Source organism: Schistocerca gregaria, chromosome 5, assembly GCF_023897955.1.
Source record: "Schistocerca gregaria isolate iqSchGreg1 chromosome 5, iqSchGreg1.2, whole genome shotgun sequence".
Taxonomy (NCBI): domain Eukaryota; kingdom Metazoa; phylum Arthropoda; class Insecta; order Orthoptera; family Acrididae; genus Schistocerca; species Schistocerca gregaria.
In genome coordinates this window covers 514,201,431-514,227,270 of record NC_064924.1, presented here as the reverse complement: position 1 = coordinate 514,227,270, position 25,840 = coordinate 514,201,431, and positions in this window count along the sequence as shown.

Genomic DNA, 25,840 nt, shown 5'->3' with positions numbered 1-25,840 from the left:
ATTGCAATTTGCCTTGAATGGTACACTTTCACTGGATTTCTGTAATTTGTAATTGTGTTAAATACTTGTAGTGCAAAGAACAAACCTTACACTCAGATTAACGCATTATCGTGTACAACGCGCTTCAGAGCTAGATTCTTTATCACCAGTTGCGTAGAGGCTAATTCTTCTGGTTAACTCCCAAGTGATAATCTCCAGATGTTTACCAAGATCTCCGTAGCCGAGGTCGCAAACACACGGTTCTGCAGGTGAGTTCAGCTCGGAGGTAACCGGTCCGGATATTGCTGATGGCAAAATTTTCACTTGGCAGCGCATGTGAATCAATTTGAGATAAGGAATCTTGGTCAACAAAACGGCTGAGTGGGAAGGTACGAAGTCAGACGTGTTGTGGGACATGTTTGTAGTGAAGTACGAAAACCAAAGAACCGTCTGTGCATAGTTGCCACATTGCAAGATAACGTGTGTTAATGGATCCATTGTCGCTGACAGCTGATTTTTCTTAATGGAGTGTTTTCAGCAATAGTGCAGAGTTGTAGATACTGTTTTATGCATAAAAAATGGAATCTACAACTCGATTGTTTACCTGAAAACACATCATTAATCAATGATGTGGAGAAAACTTCAGAGATCACAAATGACTCTGATGTTTTTCTTTTCTGTTGACGAAATTATTAAACTCACTTAAGACATTTGCAGGTTATAGAATAATTTCAAACGGAGATGACAGAAATAATAATAATTACTCATCCTTTAATCATTTTTCTACAATAACATAACAAGTCAGTTTTTCAAAGCGGCATGCAGTCTGGCACACAAAATTCAGATAACAGCATAGGGAACCAAATTGTGCCTTTTCATTACATGTAAATTCAATGAGAATCTTCCACACTAATCTTTACTCTAATCTCATTTCAACACAGCAAACACATTCTTTAACAAAGCGGCAGACCAGTGTCTTCCAGTGTGTTCAGGCTGCTGAAACTTGTAGCATGTGACTTTTACAAGTTGATTTATTTTCCTACCTCCTAATACGTTTGGTTTTTTTAAGCTCTTGAGAGCATAAACTGACTGAACTGTAATAGACTTTCTTTTTCCTATCGAGTTAAAACTTTCTTCAGGGTTCTACATTTCATGGAGTAGGGCTGTCGTAAAGCCTTAATAGCCCAAAATGAGACTTTCATGTGCGGTGAGACCGAGGCATGTATTAATAACACATCAATAAAGGACATCATGGGTTCCGTTTGTAGCAAAGTGAAAAGGTGTGACATGGATCTATCTTGATATCACACAACGTATAATTCTGAACATTTGTTATATCTGTTCATTTATTTAGGAAAAAGAGGTCGCATTCTGACCTCATTAATCTAATTAGCACACATGCTAAGAAATCTTTGGAATTGTATAAGTTATATGCATTTGGTTGTATTCTTGTTTTCCAGTAGTCACAATCGAAACTGTGGCATTACTACATATGCCATTGAGAAAGAGGATGTACTTAGTTCCTGAGAAATGAACGAAGGTATACTGCCAGGAAGTAAAACAGAAAGACATTGTTCCTGAAAATATTTCAGTGTGTAATAAACCACTTATTTGCTGATTGTGAAACCGGTGCATATGCCATAGGGCACGGCAATCTATGGCGTGAGCGTAGTGTACTGTACATGAGATAACATCAAATTGATATTACTCTGTGGCTTATGTATAATGCTGTTTGTTTACATCTTGAGCTAAGACCGAAACTTTAATATATTTGTTGTGAATGTAATAACTCAATGTTAATTCAGCCTAAGCATCCACAGTAGCAGAAAACTGTTTTCCTGCTATGCTTCCTTACAGGTAGCCATTGCACATTACGAATATTAAACTCTTGTCTGTTAAGGCGACAATGTAACACAAATGTGGCAACACAATGAAGAATAACAAATAATATGTTTTAAGAGTTGGTTAGAAACGACACTTTGGTACAGTTTGACGCATGGCACTTGATGTCCTACGTCTAAAACCATGATATCTGAAATAACTATCCTGTCTATTGGCAGTCTACAGGTTGATTTTTTTCCAGCGTATACAAACTCTTATCCAGAAATACATGGTTTCCATGCTAGAGATCATGTATTCAGTCATATGTTGTTACAGGAACTGTGGTCTAATATGCGCTGTACCACGCAGCCACAGTTACTTTATGTGTCAAAAATGGTTTTCATGTGCCTCAACGCGCCGTAGCATGTTCTGTCTCACACATTCACATTGGCCAGGCTGCATCCAAATAGTGTCAAAGGCAGCATAATATGCTGCTCCAGTGTCTCCACATTTGGAATGGGCTCTGCATACACGACACTTTTGAGATTGTCCCATAACTCTAATTCACACGTGTTGAGATCTCGTGAATTAGCAGGTGGTGCAACTGGATCCCCTCGTCGGATCCATCGACCAGGGAAGTCATGATTGAGATGCTTCCGGGAGTTAACGGCAAAGTGGGCTGGAGCACCATTATGTAGCAGCCAAATAACCCTTCGAATCATCAACGCACTTCTTCTAGCAGGGGAGACAAAGTCACCCACAACAAACGCCGACAGTTCCGGGCTGTTAGGGGACGTGGAAGGAAGACTGGTCCCAGAATAGGTCGACAAGAATTCCGGCCCACACATTCTGGCTGCACTGATGCTGAAGATTCACTGTCACCATACCATGGGGGTTCTGCATACTATCAGGCAGATGACTGTTATGAAAGTTGAAGATACCACTCTGCGCAGAGGTGGCCACATCTGCGAATAGGATGGATGATACAAATCCCGGAATCGTGGTTGCCTGGTGAAATAAACCGGTGACAAAACTGCTCCCAGTGTGGAAAATCTGTTGTTGGTAAGCCATGCGCACGCTATAAGTGATAAGGGCAGTAACAATTGTCATGGAGAATGTTCCACTCGATCGTTTAGCTTACCCTGCACTGGCGAGCCAATTCCCTGGTACTGACACGGTGGTCGCCTTCCACATTGTTAATCACATTTTCCTTTAAGTATGGTGTCCAAACGTTTCGGGTATGTCCTTCGTGATTTCCTGGTTCCCGAAACGGCCCTGAGAGGAACGGCGAGACACTGTTGCAGACAATGAATACTGTCGTTGTTGTCAGCGGGGATAGCTGTCCTGATAGAACCTTGCTGCCCGCCATCCATTGTCATTTGCCTTTCCAGAAATAAACACCATGTCAGCAAACTCTCGATTCGAATACGGAACCATTGTGTACAACGCTGTATCACATCCACTACAAGGTGAGTCAGGAAGAGAAGTGAATCGGACACAACATTGCTAATTACTAATGGAGGAGAGGGCGCCAGGGCATAACGTATGAGAAACAGTACCACCCTCTAGGATGAAACCATGCATTCTGGAACTGTGGCTGCATGGTACAGCGCATGTTAGATCGCAGTCTCTGCAACGAAGTATGATTGAATAGATGGTCCGTAGCGTGCAAACCATGCATTTCCGGACATAAATCATTACACCTTCTTTGTTCCATATCCTGTCATCGATCAATCCATAGAGTTTGCACACGATGGGAAAAAATCATCCTGTATATGTTGTCCCTGTAAATGATTATAAATGAATAGACACTCTGTTAATGGTCCTAGTTTCTCTGTAAGTAGTGACTGCCAATTTGGAAGGTAGTCTCCAGAGTAGTGTACTGAGGTGACTGCACACGCTGAACTGAACTATGTAACTGCTGGCACAGAACTGTCAGAGTGTCCTTGGCACGTCGTGTTTTCGTGGCTGTCAGCAAAATGATTTCCAGTTCCGCCAGCACAACTCAGAAACAGTAGGCCGCAGTTGACAGCGCTGACGATGGCAGCTGTTCACACTGTCAGTGGACGCATACGACGTGCTGAAGGAAGTGGCGCAGAAGCAGGAACAGGTCGTCCGAGTTCGTGAGCGTAAACGTTACTTTTCACAGGTAAGCACCACAAATGTCTTAGTTCAAATGGTTCAAATGGCTCTAAGCACTATGGGACTTAAAATCTGAGGTACCTTGAGGGTCCTGCAGGGCCTGAGGGGAGCCACACAAGTCGCAGTGGCCGTGTGGTGGCGGCCACTCGGGTTATTTGTTGTGTACTTATTTCTTGGTGCACATCAACATTTGCAATCATGTGTCCTGTTTCTGCGCATTTCTTTATCGCTAACAGCATTGTGATAAGTTGTTTCTGCTACGAATGCAAATATAAATACTTCGAAGGCGTAAAATTTACTTTTCAAAGGTAAGTACCACAAATGTCTTAGTCCAGTGACCATACCAGAACGAGGTACTTTATACCATGATTAGTACAGAAACACAGTGTAACAGCCGGCCGTTGTGGCAGAGCGGTTCTAGGCGCTTCAGTCTGGAACTGTGCGACCGCTACGGAGGCAGGTTCGAATCCAGCGTCGGGTATGGATGTGTGTGATGTCCTTAGGTTAGTTAAGTTTAAGTAGTTCTAAGTTCTAGGGGACTGATGACCTCAGAAGTTAAGTCCCATAGTGCTCAGAGCCGTTTGAACCATTTTTGAACAGTGTAATAAAGAGCTGATTTTGTAGGAATAATTTATGTGACAGTATAGTCATATACTTATGAGACAAGTTCTAGAGAAATTCGATTGAGCGGTAATGTGTTGCCAGTCAACTTGCCCCATCTGTACGCACTCCAAGAGTTGTACCTGCAGTTAAGTTGTATGCATAGTGCGAGCAAAATGCCGTGGCTAGATGCGCAGTCGACTGTGGAAGCATGGGGCGGTGGTGGGGGGTAACTCAGAGCGCCTTAGGGGAAGCGCCGTTCTAAACTGAAATCTACTCTCTAGTGAGGCCCTTCCACGTCCACACTTGCATGGTGACCATTCCAAAAGGTCTATTGCCACCTCTGCTTTCGTTAGTATCTAAAAGGAATTCATCTGAAAATGCTCCGCCTGCCTTCTTAATCAGCTGTAACTTTCAGAGAAGCGTCATGAGTGGCGAATTTTGAGTAAAACCTACACATTTCCGTGGCTACTATGTTAAGATTTGCTACTTTTGCCAAAACTCAGCGGAGTTTGCACTGTCTCACCTCACTAATATGCAGTGTAGACACAAGTGCGAGAGAATTCTGAAACAGTGGTTTATTAAGTTTATTACTTGAGGAACAGAGGAAAAGTAACGTCAGTAGCTTATGAAAAAGCAAAAATGTGTAATGCCTTCATATATGTTGTTCCAAAAACCATAGCACTTCTCGTTTCACCAGCTATCGATCGCCTTTAATAATTACATTCCTCAACCGAAAAAGTCTGTAGTTATTGGAATAACACAGTAGATAATGATGTTATACATAATAACGATATGGTAAAATTCTCTCCTTTTTACATGCTATCGTTTTCCAAAATCTCATTTCGATACCTGAAACTGTTTATGAAAATGGGGAATGTTGTGGGTATTTCACTCTGTTTTTATCGCTGGTGCGGTGCGACCGCAAATTAGTGTGCTACAAGAGATCAATTTTCTCAAGATTGGTGACAGATAGAAATCTCTAATCCAAGTCTAAACAAAAATTCAATATGTTAACTAAATTTCATACGCAACAACATATTATGTAGTATGCACCAAACGCAAAGCCATAGCGACCTCTATTTTTCATTGCACACTTCCGAATTTCGCATAGTGTCTTACTTTTCGCGTAAAAATCACAGTAACTATGACCATGAAGGGCACGTCATCATGAACCTAACGTATAAAGCTATAAGTAACCCAAAAATGAATTTTTTTACCGAATGCTTTCTGTAAAATCGCTTGAGAAAGATTGCAGGGTGCGTGCCTCGATTCTGTCATCGCTGACCGGCCGAAAGGTGGAAAAACAAATATCGGCCTCCCCTCCCGAACAAACGAATGAACTCGCCCAGCGCTTTGGACGAAAACTGGTCACTGCGCATCGGCCACCGTATCTTGCGCGAACTGTACGACAATCTCTTATGTGAATTATACAGTTATTTCAAACCATTTTGCTTGTTTGAAAGTAGTCACAATGTGAAGCTGCCTGTGCGTGTCGAGGAGAATGAACATGCACAGTTAATGATTTAGTTACTGAAATTAAACGAATATTAAACATGTGGCAACAGAAAAAACATAAAAATGTTGTGGCTAAAAATATCTCAGTGTGTGATGAGTCTTTGATTTGTTGCATGTCCTAGTTCCTAATTCTATGTTGTCTCAGGTCACTTTGACTTTGGCACAGTACGAAGCGATTTCACAATGCCGCCACAACAAATTTAGAACAGAGACTCGGCAATACGACCAGGTGCAGTACAAAACCTAAAACAAAAATGCATGTGCTGTCCCTTCTTTTCCGGTTGCAAAACTGGGTTGTGACACTTCTCGCAAACAAGCGAAATGCCTTTGAATTTATTTCTTAAAAGCTTTGCATACTGCCTGACAAAAAAATGTAGTATCAAGAAGACAAGAACAGACAGTGTAACTTCCTACACGTCCATACATTTGGCGAATATGTAAACGATTATTTTTGAAATTCTCTGTGACAGGATGACCAGTAGAGTATTGTCAGTATTTAATGCTCTTAACAGGTCTAGTAAGTATGCTGGGGGCATGAACAGCGTCAAATGTTGAGTGATGACTGTGAGGGCACGGAGATCTGCGTACTCGTGTGAAACATCGTTATTAGCACCTAACAGAGTTTGATAGGCACCTCGCTGTGGGTCTCCATTTGGCCGCCCTGTCGACTCGCGGAATGTCGGACGTTTGTGAGGCATTCGGATGTGACAGTGGCCCTATGTTGGATTTTCATGGAAATGTGGGGGCAGACATATTCGTCTTAAGGGTTCCAGTCGACCACGCCTGACCACCACAAAGGGGGATCGCCATATCTTGTAGCAAGCATATTCTACATCTGCATGGACACTCTGCAAATCATATTCAGGTGCCTGGCAGAGAGTTCGTCGAACCACCTTCACAATTCTCTATTATTCCAATCTCGTATAGCGCGTGAAAAGAATGAACACCTATATCTTTCCGTACGAGCTCTGATTTCCCATATTTTATCGTGGTGATCGTTCCTCCCTATGTAAATCGATGCCAACAAAATATTTTCACATTCGGAGGAGAAAGTTGGTGATTGGAATTTCGTGAGAAGATTCCGTCGCAACGAAAAACGCCTTTCTTTTAATGATTTCCAGCTCAAATCCTGTATCATTTCTGTGACACTCTCTACGATATTTCGCGATAACACAAAACGTTCTGCCTTTCTTTGTACTTTTTCGATGTACTCCGTCAGTCCCATCTGGTAAGGATCCCACACCGCGCAGCAGTATTCTAAAACAGGACGGACAAGCGTAGTATAGTGTCTCCTTAGTAGGTCTGTTACATTATCTAAGTGTCCTGCCAATAAAACGCAGTCCTTGGTTAACCTTCCCCACGACATTTTCTGTGTGTTCCTTCCAATTTAAGTTGTTGGTAATAGTAATGCCTAGGTATTTAGTTGAATTTACGGCTTTTAGGTTAGACTGATTTATCGTGCAACCGAAATTTAACGAGTTCCTTTTAGCACTCATGTAGATGACCTCACACTTTTTGTTATTTAGGGTCAACTGCCACTTTCTGCACCATTCAGATATCTTTTCTAAATCGTTTTGCAGTTTGTTTTGATCTTCTGATGATTTTATTAGTCGATAAACGACAGCGTTATCTGCAAACAACCGAAGACGGCTGCTCAGATTGTCTCCAAAATCGTTTATATACATAAGGAATAGCAAAGGGCCTATAACACTACCTTGGGGAACGCCTGAAATCACTTCTGTTTGACTCGATGACTTTCCGTCAATTACTACGAACTGTGACCTCTCTGACAGGAAATCACAAATCCATTCACATAACTGAGACGATATTCCATAAGCACGCAATTTCACTACGAGCCGCCTGTGTGGTACAGTGTCAAAAGCCTTCCGGAAATCCAGAAATACGGAATCGGTCTGAAATCCCTTGCCAATAGCACTCAACACTTCATGTGAATAAAAAACTACTTGTGTTTCACAGGAACGATGTTTTCTAAACCCATGTTGACAGTGTGTCAACACACCATTTTTTTCGAGGTAATTCATAAAGTTCGAACACAATATATGTTCCAAAATCCTGCTGCGTATCGACGTTAACGACATGAGCCTGTAATTTAGTGAATTACTCCTACTACCTTTCTTGAATATTGCTGTGACCTGTGCAACTTTCCAGTCTTTGGGTACGGATCTTACGACGAACTGACGGTTGTATATGGTTGTTAATTATGGAGCTAATGCATCAGCATACTCTGAAAGGAACCTAATTGGTACACAGTCTGGACCAGAAGATTTGCTTTTATTAAGTGATTTAAGTTGCTTCACTACTCCGAGGATATTTACTTCTACGTTACTCATGTTGGCAGCTGTTCTCGATTCGAATTCTGGAATATGTACTTCGTCTTCTTTTGTGAAGGCATTTCGGAAGGCTCTGTTACTAACTCTGGTTTCGCAGCACTGTCTTCGATAGTATATCCATTGCTATCGCGCAGAGAAGGCATTAATTGTTTCTTGCCGCTAACATACTTCACATACGACCAAAATCTCTTTGGATTTTCTGCCAGGTTTCGAGACAAAATTTCGTTGTGGAAACTGTTACAGGCATCTCGCATTAAAGTCCGCTGTAAATTTCGAGCTTCTGTAAAAGATCGCCACATTGTAACCCCTTCACATATGCGCCTGCCGTCCGACAAGTAATGCTCTCGCTGCAACACTCCGTGTCATGCTGCAGGGCGACTAGGGCATTACCGTTCCATGCATTGCCATTAACATCACAACGCACACGGTTGCGTTCGGAGTTGTTCCGTTACTGGGAAGTATGGAGTGGTGACGAATGGTGTCACATTGTGATAGGGATGAAACGTAGTTAGTCACTATCGCGGATGACCATCGTGGAAAGTATGATGGCGTTCTGGGGAGAGGTCCCATTCTTCCAATGTTTAGGAGAGGCGCAGCGGTGGAACTGTTGGCGCCATGGAGGGGGAGGCAGTGGTGTGACTTGAAGTCACAGCTGAACGCAGCATGTCATTCTCAGTGGAGAGAAGTCTTCCGAAGTAAGAGTGATTTCAGGTGTGCCGCAGGGTAGTGTCGTAGGACCGTTGCTTTTCACAATATACACAAATGACCTTGTGGATGACATCGGAAGTTCACTGAGGCTTTTTGCGGATGATGCTGTGGTATATCGAGAGGCTGTAACAATGGGAAATTGTACTGAAATGCAGGAGGGTCTGCAGCGAATTGACGCATGGTGCACGGAATGGCAATTGAATCTCAATGTAGACATATGTAATGTGGTGCGAATACATAGAAAGAAAGATCCCTTATCATTTAGCTACAGTATACCAGGTCAGCAACTGGAAGCAGTTAATTCCATAAATTATCTGGGAGTACGCATTAGGAGTGATTTAAAATGGAATGATCATATAAAGTTGATCGACGGTAAAGCAGATACCAGACTGAGATTCATTGGAAGAATCCTAAGGAAATGCAATCCGAAAACAAAGGAAGTAGGTTACAGTATGTTTGTCCACCCACTGCCTGAATACTGCTCATCAGTGTGGGATCCGTACCAGATAGGGTTGATAGAAGAGCTAGAGAAGATCCAATGGAGAGCAGCGCGCTTCGTTACAGGATCATTTAGTAATCGCGGAAGTGTTATGGAGATTATAGATAAACTCCAGTGGAAGACTCTGCAGGAGAGACGCTCAGTAGCTCGGTACGGGCTTTTGTTGAAGTTTCGAGAACATACATTCACCGAAGAGTCAACCTGTATATTGCTCCCTCCTACGTATATTACGCGAAGAGACCAAGAGGATAAAATCAGAGAGATCAGAGCCCACACAGAAGCATACCGACAATCCTTCTTTCCACGAACAATACGAGACTGGAATAGAGGGGAGAACCGATAGAGGTACTCAAGGTACCCTCCGCAACACACCGTCAGGTGGCTTGCGGAGTATGGATGTACGAGGGTCGGTCAAAAAGTAATGCCTCCCATTTTTTTCTACTTAAAAAAATTAAGTTAAGTGAAAAATTTGAATTTGGCGCCATTCCTCAAACCTTCTTCTGCAATCCACTGCAGTAGTAACTTTCTGTGTCAACAGGTGGCAGCACAGCAGAAGTTTGTAAGATGGCCGACATCGATGTTCGTTTGAGACAGCGTTGTGTGATTGAATTCTTGAATGCAGAAGGTGAAACGCCCATACGCATTCATGAAAGACTGAAGAAGGTGTATGGTGTTGTGACAGTGGATGTCAGCACTGTTAGACGATGGGTTTGTCGTTGTAAGGAAGCTGAAGGGCAAACACCGTTGACTGACGAAAAGCGGAGCGGCAGGCCGGTGAGTGCAGTGACTCCACACAACATTCAGCAAGTTGATGACATCATTCGTGGTGACCGTCGGGTGACTGCAGATGAAGTGTGTCGCATTATTTCTCTTAGTAAAGGCAGTGTGATCACGATTATTAAACATTTGGGGTACTCAAAAGTTTGTGCACGGTGGGTTCCAAGAATGTTAACCGATCAGAATAAAGAGGCAAGGAAAACAATAGCCTCCCAACACTTGCAGCGCTTCCGTTTGGAGGGAGATGAGTTTCTGAAAAAAATTGTGACCGGGGACGAAACATGGGTGCATTTTTTTGAACCTGAATCAAAGAGGCAGTCAATGAAGTGGCGTCACACAAGCTCGCCGAGGAAGAAAAAATTCAAAACTGTGCGATCGGCAGGGAAAGTTATGGCAACAGTTTTCTGGGATACAGAGGGTGTGATTCTGGTTGATTTTTTGGAGCAGGGATGCACAATAAATTCTGTTCAATACGTCACAACACTCAAAAAACTTAAAGCACGTCTTCAGCGAGTTCGCCCAACAAAATCACTGGCAGATGTTCTTCTTTTGCATGACAATGCAAGACCACACACCAGTCGTCACACCTCTGACGAGATTGTCAAAATTGGATGGGAAGTTCTGCCTCATCCCCCATACAGCCCTGACCTGGCACCATCAGACTTCCATCTGTTCGGGCCCCTAAAAGAAGCTCATCGTGGGATTCATTTTGAAGATGAGGAGGCCGTCAAAACATCCGTGCGTCAATGGCTTAGGAAGCAGAGCTGTGATTTTTACCGTGCTGGGATACATGCCCTTGTTCAAAGATGGACCAAAACTGTAGAGATGGGCGGAGATTACATTGAAAAATGACAAAATGATCCTCAATGTTGTGGTTTTCAACCTATGTAATTGCATTTAAATTTCCTGACAATTAAATGTAGAAAAAAAAATAGGAGGCATTACTTTTTGACTGACCCTCGTAGATGTAGATGTAGTGGTTAAAGGACCTTTGACGACACAGTGTACACCACGGGTATCTTGCGTCCACTCGTGTTACCTCTCACGTGACAGTATCGCGATGCCGTTTTTCAACAGGGCCATGCTCATTCACACATGACATGTCAGCAGTTTGGTCCCATAGGAACTTATCACCTACCTCCACCACATGACATGTGCCTCTGTGAACTGTCTGCGTGATGTAGAAGTACTCTAACGACTAGAAAGATACCCAGATCTGTCCCTGATAGAACGAGTGGAACCAGCTAGAAGGCAAACTGCATCCCAGAGCCAGTATCCAGAACACCAAAGGCCACTTATAACAATCGTGCGCCAATTAGTTAGTTAGTTAGTTACGTGTTCCATTGATCAATAGCACGAAAACCGTTATGATGTGGAACGTGTCAAATGCACAAGAAATGCGCACAGGAAACAAGTTTTTTCGTATTATTATTTTTTGTTTTCATTATAGTGTTATACCTAAATATTTCTATTATCTATCCCATTCCCTTAAATGGCACAAAATGCATATATTATGCCTCCAGATTTATTTACTCATATTCAAGAATTCATCTATGGTATAGAAGGAGTTGTCAAGGAGGTATGATTTCAATTTGTTTTCGAAACTATTACTGCTGTCTGTCAGACATTTTATTTCATATGGTAATTTATCAAAAAGTATTATAGCAGCATATTTTACTACTTTCTGTGCCAAAGATATGTTAAGTAAAGGGTAGTGTAGGTCTTTCTTTTTTCTGGCATTGTAATCATGAATGTCACTGTTGATTTTAAAGTGGTCCATGTTGTTGAGAAAAAATTTCATTACTGAGTAAATGTACTGTGAAGCAGTTGTAAGAATTCCTAACCTTTTTAACAGATGCCTACAAGATGTGCGACTATGAATCCCACACATAATTCTAACTACTTTCTTTTGAGCATTGAATACCTTGTGCCTAAGTGTTGAGTTGCCCCAGAATATTATTCCATATGACATCAGAGAGTTGAAGTATGCAAAGAATGTTAGCTTACTAATTTCTACATCCTCAAAATTGGCACTTATTCTGATTGCAAAAGTTTCTGAACCTAGTCGCTTTAGTAGATCCGAAATATGAATTTTCCAATTAAGATTCTCATCTATATGTACGCCCAAAAACTTAGTATGCTCTACCCTGGGTACTGACTTCTTTTGATGTGTTATGTTTATTGAAGGAATTATACTTTTTGCAGCAGAAAATTGGATGTACTGTGTTTTTTCAAAGTTCAAAGCAAGCCGATTCGCAGAAAACCAATTAATAACTTTTCCAAAGACCTTATTTGTATCATTTTCTATCGGACTTTCTTTTACTGGATTAATAATTATGCTTGTATTATCAGTTCAGCACCTTCTTTCACATAAGAAGGGAGGTCATTCACGTATATCAAGAACAGGAGGGGACCCATGATCGAACCTTGTGGAACACCTAATTTAAATTCACCCAGTTAGATGAAGTGGCAAACTCCTTTGAATCACTTGAGGCATATAAAGAGACTTTTTGCTCCCTGTTCTGTAGATACGACTTAAACCATTCGTACGCTTTCACAATAAAATGTTTTGGACAAGTCACAGAAAATTCCTTTGGTGACATATTACTATTTAAAGACTCTATTATGTGTACAGTGAAATTGTATATTGCTGTCTCACTGGGACAGCATTTCTGAATTCCGAACTGTGATTTACTAAGTACCCCATTACTGTTGATATGGCTATCCAGTCTTGAGTACATTACTTTCTCAAAAATTTTTGAAAATACTGTAAGCAATGATGCTGGCCGGTAATTATTGAGATCTGTAGTTTCCCCCTTTTTGTAGAGAGGTCTGACAATGGCATATTTTCCCCCTTTTTGTAGACAGGTCTCACAATGGCATATTTTAACAGCTTGCCTCAGGAGATGATACAATGGCTTAACGACACCCCTCAGCAGAAAGAACCCACCTAGCCTTTGAACATGGACGTCGCCTCCACAAACCATAGGTTAAAAAGCGAGCGTTTATTTGGGGAGAAAGTTGCTGAGCAAGGTAAGTGGCAGCGAAAGCAAACCAACTGTGATGAAACCAACAAACTGACAACAGGCATTGTATTACGATAGCACTGAACACTCTGTGGAACCAGATTCAGTTTATATTGGTTTGCATCAAAAATGAGATCGATTGGAAGTGCAAAATGGCTAAGCAGGGATGGCTAGAGGACAAATGTAAGGATGTAGAGGCTTATCTCACTAGGGGTAAGGTAGATACTGCCTACAGGAAAATTAAAGAGACCTTTGGAGATAAGAGAACCACTTGTATGAACATCAAGAGCTCAGATGAAAACCCAGTTCTAAGCAAAGAAGGAAAAGCAGAAAGGTGGAAGGAGTATATAGTGGATCTATACAAGGGCGATGTACGTGAGGACAATATTATGGAAATGGAATAGAATGCAGATGAAGATGAAATGGGAGATATGATACTGCGTGAAGAGTTTGACAGAGCACTGAAAGACCTGAGTCAAAACTAGGCCCCCGGAGTAGACAACATTCCATTGGAACTACTGACAGCCTTGGGAGAGCCAGTCCTGACAAAACTCTATCATCTGGTGAGCAAGATGTACGAGACAGGCGAAATACCCTCAGACTTCAAGAAGAATATAATAATTCCAATCCCAAAGAAAGCACGTGTTGACAGATGTGAAAATTACCGAACTATCAGTTTAATAAGTCACAGCTGCAAAATACTAATGCGAATTCCTTACTGACGAATGGAAAAACTAGTAGAAGCCGACCTCGGGGAAGATCAGTTTGGATTCCGTAGAAATGTTGGAACACATGAGGCAATACTGACCCTACGACTTATCTTAGAAGCTAGATTAAGGAAGGGCAAACCTACGTTTCTAGCATTTGTAGACTTAGAGAAAGCTTTTGACAATGTTGACTGGAATACTCTCTTTCAAATTCTTAAGGTGGCAGGGGTAAAATACAGGGAGCCAAAGGCTATTTACAATTTGTACAGAAACCAGATGGCAGTTATAAGAGTCGAGGGACATGAAAGGGAAGCAGTGGTTGGGAAGGGAGTGAGACAGGGTTGTAGCCTCTCCCCGATGTTATTCAATCTGTATATTGAGCAAACAGTAAAGGAAACAAAAGAAAAATTCGGAGTAGGTATTAAAATTCATGGAGAAGAAATAAAAACTTTGCGGTTCCCCGATGACATTGAAATTCTGTCAGAGACAGCAAAGGACTTGGAAGAGCAGTTGAAAGGAATGGACAGTGTATTGAGAGGAGTATATAAGATGAACATCAACAAAAGCAAAACGAGGATAATGGAATGTAGTCGAATTAAGTCGGGTGATGCTGAGGGAATTAGATTAGGAAATGAGACACTTAAAGTAGTAAAGGAGTTTTGCTATTTGGTGAGCAAAATAACTGATGATGGTCGAAGTAGAGAGGATATAAAATGTACACTGGCAATGGCAAGGGAAGCGTTTCTGAAGAAGAGAAATTTGTTAACATCGAGTATAGATTTAAGTGTCAGGCAGTCGTTTCTGAAAGTATTTGTATGGAGTGTAGCCATGTATGGAAGTGAAACGTGGACGATAAATAGTTTGGACAAGAAGAGAATAGAAGATTTCGAAATGTGGTGCTACAGAAGAATGCTGAAGATTAGATGGGTAGATCGCATAACTAATGAGGAAGTATTGAATAGGATTGGGGAGAAGAGAAGTTTGTGGCACAACTTGACCAGAAGAAGGGACCGGTTGGTAGGACATGTTCTGAGGTATCAAGGGATCACCAATTTAGTATTGGAGGGCAGCGTGGAGGGTAAAAATCGTAGAGGGAGACCAAGAGATGAGTACACCATGCAGATTCAGAAGGTAAGTTGCAGTAGGTACCGGGAGATGAAGAAGCTTGCACAGGATAGAGTAGCATGGAGAGCTGCATCAAACCAGTCTCAGGACTGAAGACCACAACAACAACAAATGAAACGTCCTCCACAAGAGATAAAAAACGATCATCACAAGTTCTGTGGCCAGCAATCCCATTTCAGCCAGAGTAGGAGACACAGAAGTAGTGAATACGAAATCTAAAGTAAATCTATACCAAGTCGATTCGTGAGTTCCTCTTTCAAACATGTAGAGGGAACGGCCCAGAAATTTTGACAAATTATATGCGATAGCAATGGGAAAAGTTATTTTTCACGCAAAATCAACTTACCGGAGGAATATATCAGAATCCGACCTGCAGGAAGGAGATTTGCAATAACGTCAATATTGTGGAAGCTACAAATAGCTTTGAAGAATCGCTACTGTTTCATTGTAAACAGTGATTAGTATGCATTCCTGCTCCCAAATTAACCAGACTCGGAGTAATTCATAACGTTCATGTTGTAAGACGTCGTGGTCTCCTGACCTTCATTGCTTACATATTTCACCCTCACAATCATATTCCGCACATCAAGACGCTCCATTCGAACCCGAACTCGATAAGATAAAGTCAATGTTATACGAATTCATGTAAACGATATGCAAATAACAAGTGTGCACCGGGGTTGGAATGCTCGAGGCTGGCGTACACACATACATTCCAGACACGACAGTGACCGGAGCTTTTAGTTTGAGAGAGGCAGACCACACACTGGGAGGCCGGTCCCTTCAGAGGACGAGGCAACCTATGCCGCCTGTGGCGCAGACAGCATGTGCCCAAGTGAAAGGGGGAACGACCCCTGGTTCAGCTTAAAAGCAAATTCCGCTACACTGTGTGGGAGCATCCAACCTACGCATTCTTTACATATAGCACACAGTTTGAGAGATTTTCACAGGGAGACAGCAAACGCCAAACGCTGATACTACAGATTTCTGGAATGGTCACCTTAAACTAAACGTCATTCTCCTGTTTTAGAAGAGCAATTCTTATTGGCAGACGATATTTCTGATGCCTTGGGCTGAAGGAGTAATGGAAGAGGCCGAAAGATATACCCCTTCAAGTCTGGCGTGGAGAGGCGCCATTCCGTTGTCGCTCTTGGAGCGAGGAACAAGTGTCTCCTCAGTACTTTACTGGGAGAGCACCTCTGTCGAGAGTGAATAGAGTCCTTGCGATTAAGCGTTGTTCACTGTGTTGGCCGACACACTTATTGTGCAGTCTGAATGGACAGAGTTTTAGTTAAACGTCTGCGAGCGAATTTTTGAGTGGCATCGCAGTGGACTTTTTATCTGACCGGTGTACCACGCCATTAGTTAGACTAGGGCCGAATAGGAATCCTTGACTTCGTCAAGGCGTAGGGAGAGTTTGATTGGCGAAGCTCAATCCAGATAGAACGAGAGTTATCTTATTTGTCAGCAGCGAGCAGCCCAGACAGCAGTCATCGCAGCTTATGGTATTGCGCGCTACAGCTATTGTGAGCCCCATGTTTCCTCCACAACAGTACACTTCACTGCATTTCACACGCAACAGCCTCGACCGTACCTAGCAACATTCTAAAGGATAATTATTCAAGCTGAGTAGGCGCGCCTCTCAGCCATTCTGCCAAGTCAATAACAATCTTAAACTTTGTATAGAAATTTCATTAGGGAATCCTATCCTTGAGAGGTAACTTCACATTCCGAAAAGAACCAGGACATAACTTGTTCAATTCATAACTAAAGGTGCCATAGTGATTTCTCAGAATTTTTTCAAAACAAATAATAATTTTCGTTAGTTTCATGTTTTTCTTACACTAACTAGCACTACTCCAGTACCCAAGTATCCCACTAGTTATGTAAGAAATTTTGTGAATTTTTGTGTCATCTCCTTACAGCAGACGACTCCAGAAGATATTTATTGATAAAAGTTTTTCAGGCATTTCTCTTTAGAACGTTAAGAGCGTCTGTCTGAATTCTGTAGTAGTGTGGGGGAGGAAATTGCATCTTGCAGGAGCCACAGGGTAAAGGGTACATCTCAGATTAATCCTTTGAGCAGAATAACAGAATAGCAGATCAACCCCACGCTCACAATGTAAACATCACTGATGAAGAAATAATTCATGCCATGAATCAAACATAAAATTTCTCAGTATGGGAAGCATGACTGAGCGTTCCGTTACATTTCGGGAGAACTACCGCATGTCTGCAACTTCCTGCCACGATATTTCGGTGCACAGTCTTCTGGCCATCTTCAGGTGAGTACTGACGAAAATGCTCTGAGCTCAAGCATTTAAAAAGCCGCCGGCATATGCATGGTATATTCAGTTGGTGTTGCGCATGTGCTACTTGGGCGCATGCGCTTTTACAGCAAATTCGTGGTGGGAGCTCGCCTCATCGATATCAGTTCGATTGTCTCCGTACGATAAAATCGCAGAGCAGGGAGTTTCTCTATGACAGGATTCCATGCAGAGTTTAACTGGAGGCACCGTCTCGATAAATAAGGGAATCAGAAGGTCGTCTTTCCACTGATTCATTGATGATGGAGCTCAAAAAGTTTGACATATGGATCATAGTTTTTGTTCATTGTACTTCATCGAATGGCCAGGGGAAATACAATGTTCGACGATAGCGAACTTATTGGCTTGAAGGAGGCGAGTAGGCCCTTAATGTCCTACAATGCGGCGCTGCACTGTGTGAGTCATTCGCCTTATGTAAGATCTGCCGCATTCGCAAGGTATCCTGTAAACACTTGGCTTACGCAATTCTAAGTCATCTTTGACAGAGACCACAAGCGCCGAGATTTTGAGAAGAGGACGCAAGATTAGTTTAACTTCATATCTTTTTACTATTCTGCCTATTTTGCTGAAACATTCTCAGTCGTTTTGAAGATCTCATCCTGTTCTTTATGCTGTCGATGCTACGTCTGTAGTGCTCTTTGTACTTGCTAAGACGAATTATCCATTGACCAGGAACACAGTTTGTAGGCGTTCCAGTTCTGTTGGCAGACTGTCGGCATCTGACGTGGTATGGGCTCGTTGGGTTAAGCGCCCAATGTTAGTATCTGATGGTAGCAGCTAGAAGATTGTGAATACGGATCTGTATGAGTGGGCTTTCGAAAAACCGAATGGTCAAGTGCCATCGCTTTTATGTCGCACCAAGACGTCTAAAAACGGCAAGTTGCCACCTTGCTCCAATACCATAGTGAATTTTATATTTTCATATATGGAGTTCAGATGTTGAAGGATCTCCCTGTCCAAACGGTGAGACCGAACTATAACAGTGTAATCAAAGTATCGCTAAAGCACTATTGGTTTTAAAATAGTCGAGCTTCTCAAAATCTTCCATAAAGAGAATGGCCAACAGAGCAGACAACGGACTCCCCATGGCGACACCGTCAGGTTGTTCAAAAAACTCGTTAAATAAAAAGTACGTCGAGGAGAGAGTGTACTCAAACAACGCTGTAATATGGGCCCCAAACCTATTGCCAGTGAGATACAAGAGACCAACAGAGGCGCATTTGTAAAAAGTGGAACTACATCAGAACTGATCAACAAGTAGTTGCTTCCCAGCCTTAGTGGCTGAAGTCTGCTGATAAAATCGCTGGAATTTCTTATATGATTTGGACACTGGCTACAGTGGGTTTAGTTAAGACGCCAAATGCTTTGCCAAATCATAGATCGGTGCTTCGGTATTACTTAAAATCAGACCGACGGTGAGCAGTACTGGGGCAGCTACCGGATCCTATTGATATACAGGTAAGATGGTACTAACGCTCCAACATGCTACAAGATGGACAGGCCAAGCATGGCTTATACCTTGGCCTTCAACGCCACCTTCTGACACTACAACTCAGTGCGTCACGTATTTTTCAGCTACTTGATTTCTCGAGTTTACAAACTTTTTTTTTGTAATTACATGTATTAATGATTTTTGACAGCTGTTAGTGTTTGTGAAAATGTGAAGAATGTTGGTAGGATAGGTGAGAATTATTTATGCCAAATCATTTTAGTGAACACGGTGGCCATGTCAGGGAATCTTTTATTGTATAAAGCACAGAGAATCTCTTTCGTGTAACTGTAACATCGTTGGCGCGAGTGCGTGCAGTGATGGCAGAGAAAGAGTTGCAAAGTGGGGTGGAATAGACGTGTGTTGGCACGCAAATGAGGGAATGTTGTCGGTAATGTTGTAATATGTGACCAGGCAAATTATAAATGGGCGAGCTAGTATGTGGACAGAGTATATGGTCGCAAGAAGATTTTGGAAGTAATGAAGAATATGTGTGGCCTAAATTTATTCATGCTGCTCGCTAATCAAGAAGAGCCTGTTGCCAATAATGGATCTCTCATAATAAGCACTACTCTGCACCATAAGCAACGCATCGTAAAGTAAGGTCCAGCCAATATTTTTGTAACTGTGTAATAGGCATCTAAACGTTTTGGAACATATAGTTAGTTCAGTCAAAGAACGAACTTCTCGAGAGAAACTTCATTGACCCGAGTCGTTAACCACCAGTAGGGTTTCACTATTTGTGGTGCTTGCCTTTCAATAGGTGGTACACTGTCATCCTCATCTCCAGTCAAACTAATGTCAGAAACGTCACCATTTTCAATTATGTCCATAATCAAGTCCTAATCTTTCTCCACAGAAAGATATTCCTTATCCATATTTGTAAATCAAAAGCCAGAAATATAAAATAAAGTCATGTGTACTGGTCAGTTATTCTCCTCCTTGCTGCTGGTACTGAAATTACTGAAAAAAATACCACACATAACTACCATAGCCATGCAAATACAGCTGAGACAAATTTTAGGTTATGTTACCTATTTTACACCATCAGTTAGATTACATCATAGTCAGACAGAGATTCCGAAATCAGATACTGGATTGTAAGGCGTACCCAGGAGCAAATATAGATCACAATATAGTAGCGATGAAGAGTAGGCTGAAGTTTAAGACAACAGTCAGGAAGAATCAATATGCAAAGAGGTGTGATACAGAGGTACTCAGAAATGACAAGATACATTTGAACTTCTCTAAGGCTGTAGACACAGCAATAAGGAGTAGCTCAGTGGGCAGTGCAGCTGAAGAGAAATGGACATCTCTAAAAAGGGTCATCACAGAAGTTGGAAAGAAAAACATAGGTACTAAGAAGGTAACTGCAAAGAAACCATGGGTAACGGAAGAAATACTTCATTTGATCGATGAAAGGAGAAAGTACAAAAATGTTTCAGGAAACTCAGGAATACAGAAATACAAGTCGCTGAGGAATAAAATAAATAGGAAGTGCAGTGAAGCTAAGGCGAAATGGCTGCATGAAAAATGTGAAGAAATAGAAAAAGAAATGATTGTCGAAAGGACAGACTCATCGTATAGGAAAGTCAAAACAACCTACAGTGATATTAAAAGCAAGGGTGGCAACATTAAGAGTGCACCAGAGGAGAGAGCGGATAGGTGCGAAGCATACAATAAAACCCTCTACGAGGGGGAAGATTTGTATGATGTGATAGAAGAAGAAACAGGAGTCGATTTAGAAGAGACAGGAGATCCAGTATTAGAATCAGAATTTAAAAGAGCTTTGGAGGACTTAAGATGAAATAAGGCAGAAGGGATAGTTAAGATTCCATCAGAATTTCTAAAGTCATTGGGGGAAGTGGCAACAAAAGGACTGTTCACGTTGGTGTGTAGAATATATGAGTCTGGCGACATACCATCTGACTTCAGAAAAATATCATCCACACAATTCCGAAGACGGTAAGAGCTAACAAATGCGAAGAATTATCGCACAATCAGCTTAACAGCTCATACATTCAAGTTTCTGACAAGAATAATATACAGAACAATGGAAAAGAAAATTGACTATGTGCTAGATGACGATCAGTTTGGTTTTAGAAAAGGTAAAGGCATGAGAGGGGCAATTCTGACGTTGTGGTTGATAATGGAAGCAAGACTAAAGAAAAATCAGGACACGTTGATAGAATATGTCTTCCTGGTAAAGCGTTCTACAATGTAAAGTCGTGCAAATTGTTCGAAATTCTGAGAAAGAAAGGGCTAAGCTGTAGGGAGAGACGCGTAATACACAATATGTGCAAGAGCCAAGAGGGAATAATAAGAGTGGACGACCAAGAAGGAAGTGCTCGGATTAAAAAGCGTGTAAGACAGGGCTGTAGTCTTTCCCCCCCTACTGTTCAATCTGTACATTGAAGAAGCAATGATGGAAATAAAAGAAACGTTCAGGAGTGGAATTAAAATTCAAGGAGAAAGGATATCACTGATAAGATTCTCTGATTACATTGCTTTCCTGAGTGAAAGTGAAGAAGAATTAGATGGTCTGCTGAACAGAATGAACAGTCTAATGAATACAGAATATGGATTGAGAGTAAAGTAATGAGAAGTAGCAAATGAGAACAGCAAAGTAGATGAAGTTGAGGAATTCAGCTACCTAGGCAGCAAAATAACCAATGACGGACGGAGCAAGGAGGACATCAAAAGCTGGCTAGCAATAGCAAAGAGGGCATTCCTGGTTAAGAGAAGTCTACTAGTATCAAACATAGGACTCAATTTGAGAAAGAAATGTCTGAGAACGTACGTTTGGAGTACAGTATTGTACGGTAGTGAAACATGGACCGTGATAAAAGCGGAACAGAAGAGAATCAAAGCATCTGGAATGTGGTGCTATAGACGTGGACTGGTGAGGTAAATCAAAAGAGGAGGTTCTGCGCAGTATCGGAGAGGAAAGGAATATGTGGAAAACGCAGATAACGAGAAGGGACAAGATGCTAGGACATCTGTTAAGATATGAGGGAATGACTTCCATGGTATTAGAGGGAACTGTAGTGGGCTAACAATGCAGGGGAAGATAGAGATTGGAATACATCTAGTAAATAATTGAGAACGTAGGTTGCAGATGCTACTCTGAGATGGAGAGCTTTCCTGGGGGAACCCCTCAAACCAGTCAGATGACTGATGACCCAAAAACAAAGGAAGCACGTTAACTGCTAGAAACGGATATAGATCTCTGATGCATCGAATAATTACATTTGCAGATTTACATACGAGGGTACTTCAAAAAGTAAGTTACACATATCGTCCGACTATAAGACCTTTGCGCAACAAGAGTAGCGCATTGTCAGCAGAGTTCTGGGTTTCGTGTGGACACAGCTCGGCTGCTGTGAAGCTCCTACACGTTCAACTGCACCAATCGTGTATTTCATTAGTGGAGTGGAATAGGCGCTGTGACAGCTCTCACGAGACGATGCCGACAGGGTAAGACTTACCACCAGTCGCATTTTAGCCTCAGTTAAACGTCCCAAATCTAATGGCAGACCAGAGAGAGAGAAGCTCCGTGCTTTGCGGGAAGGTGAAGATCTTGTGCTAATTCCGGCTGACAAGGGAAACGTCACGGTTGTTCTTAATCCCACCGAATATCACAGCAAAGCGGCATTGTTGTTGGAAGATATCAGATACAAATGCCTAAAACTGGACCCAGCTCTGTCATTCAGCAGAAGAAAGGTGGAACTCCTGGGGAATTCTGATCTACCAGAGGACATCATCAAAAACCTTAGAACAAGAGCTCCTAGATATGCCAGGCTGTGTGTATTGCAAATAATACACAAGGAAAGTAGTTAACTGAGGCGAACTGTTAGCGATATTGGTTCGCCCACATACAAGCTGATCAAATATTTGCCCAAGTTGACGACTCCGATAGTTGGCCTCTGTGAACACCACATCAAAAACTCTCAGATGATCATGGAGAAAATTAAGCAGATTAGAGTTGACCCAAATGACATTTTAGTCAGCTTGGATGTTGTCTCACTATTTATAAAAGTTCAAAATGGTTCAAATGGCTCTGAGCACTATGGGACTTAACATCTGAGGTCATCAGACATCTAGAACTACTTAAATCTAACTAACCTAAGGACATCACACACATCCATGCCCGAGGCAGGATTCGAACCTGCGACCGTAGCGGTCGCGCGGTTCCAGACTGTAGCTCCTAGAACCGCTCTGCCACTCTGGCCGGCAGAAAATTGGTGGTCACTACACACGCATGCAACATTATGCCTCCCCACACCATAACACCAGTACCGGCAAAACGATCATCTTATACAGTGTTCTTGTGCGCATTATGTGCTCGTACCTCTCGCAATATGTGGGTACTCTAGAGCCACTACCCAGTCTGAATCGCTGTAACCCGAAAAGAGCACACGATTCCGTTCCTCACTGATGCAGTCCCTGTGCTATGTAAAGCACTGAGCGTAAGCAAAACACGCAATAGCGAGTAAATATATCATTAGAAAACAGAATGTCAACAAGTGGATGCAGCATAATCCCTACAACGAGGCTCTGCCAAGCGAACAATCTATAAAAAACCATAAGGTAACCTAATGTTCGTACACAGTATATAAGTATTTCTGTATACTAAATTAAAGAGTAGTTATGACAACAAAACAGAAATGTGTAAATATGCAATCCATACGCAAAGCAGCAAGTATATATCTTACATAATAAATAGGTCATTAGCATCATATCAGTATAAGCAAATAAATGTTCATATGTAATCTCAATAAGTAAACATAAAGGTGCAAGCAAATAAATCACAAAGTATAACTTACATACGTAGCCATATCAGCACAACTAATCAGGTGACAAATATAATTTAAATAAATAGGCACAGCAGGCACATAACAAAAATATGACATCAGTGAAAAAGCATACCAGTCAAGTGATGCATAACATACACAGGCAACAACCCTGTTCAATAATAAAACTTTGTCAAAATCAGCAAATGTACGCAAGCATGTCGCTTCACAAGTAAATTCATAGAGCATAAAATTTAACACAAAGTATAAATCACGTAATCGCGAGCAGCAAATTACGTATAAAGTACATACCTAAGTAGAGATATGTTGCCTGAAAAACAACGCAATTAATAGTTACCTTTTTAGTTTATTACTTTCTTCCTCGAAATGACATTCTTCCTGAAATTTTCTCAATGGCAAGTCTTCTTAATGTCGGACACGCAGAGAATTTACCTGAAGTTCTTAAATATTTTATACAACTGTATCCTGGAAAAACTGAACGTTAAAATATAAGTTTTCAAGTCACTATAGCTTTATTCTGAATTTAAACGGAGAAATTCGACTGTGTATTTGTCTACGGCTGTCAGTGCATTCGCACTGAGCGGTCGATCAGCTAGCTGTAGGCAAGCGTGACGTAGGAAGTAATTGCAGTCAACGGCTACCTTGTGCGGCGCGCGAACTGACTGTCGCTTTGTGTATGTGCTGCCGCTAGAACACGGCGCGGTATCCCTGTATTCTCTGCGTCTTTAGGTGTATCTGTTAATTTGTCAAAAGTATGTCATTCCACAAAAATTTTAACGTTCGATATACGATATATTCCCTTATAGAGCCGTAATTTAAGAGTTTCTACTTCAAAACAGTGTTATCATGAATAATTTTGCGAACTCTATATGGACCGTTATAAAGCAGAAAAAATTTGCGACACAAGCCTTTACCTTTGTGAGGCAAACGATGAGACTTAATTAACACCTTTTGACCAACTGACAAAGTTTTTAAACGACCAGGACGTTTAGCTGATTTCTCTCTTCTAGTAGTCGCAGATGCAATATTCTGTAGAGCCAGGTTGACAACTTCAGAATGCCGCAGTTTCCGTGTAGGCGGAAAAGGAACGATTTCAGAAATACGATTTGTCGGTGCTTTATTTTTTAATATCAATATAGGCGGTAAAGAAGTTGAATCATTAGGGAGTTCATTCAGAACGTTTTGAAAAATAAGAAGATACTGATCCCACGTTCTGTGATTATGATGACAATAAAGACGAAACAATTTATTGATTTCCTTCATCCATCTCTCTGACGCGTTAGATTGAGGGTGAAAAAGTGAAATGAAAATGGGTTTAATCTTACGACGCCGTAGAGTACGAAGCCAAATTTTAGAGCGAAACTGTGACCCATTGTCTGATATAACTTTATCAACATGACCCACTTCTTTAAGAAAATGTTTGATGAAAGCATTAGATACTGAAAGAGCTGTTGTTTTGCGTAAAGGTGTAAAACACACATATTTTGATGTCAATTCCACTACTACCAAAATGTACGCAAAACCATTAGTAGAACGAACCACTGGACCGAACAAATCGACTGCAGCCATCTCCTTTAATCTCTCTGGAATGATAGGAAACAACGGTGCCCTGTGAGAAATAGTTGGCGGCTTAGCCTTTTGACATAATTTGCATTTAGCAAGAACAAATCGAATACGTTTTTCTATATTACTGAAGTAGCAATTTTCTCGTAATTTATGAAAGCATATCCTGGGACCAAAGTGTGCATAACTGAAATGTGTATACCAAATCAATTTATTAACCCACTCATCAGGAATGCAAACTAACCAAACAGAGTTGTCAACCGATTTTCGTTTAAAAAGAATATCATTGCGCACTAAATAATAATGTCTAATAGCTACGCTTTCCTTTGTCATAAGGCTGGTATCTATTGTCCTGTCTGTTTCGTCTGTCATTTCCAAAATTACCCCTATAACG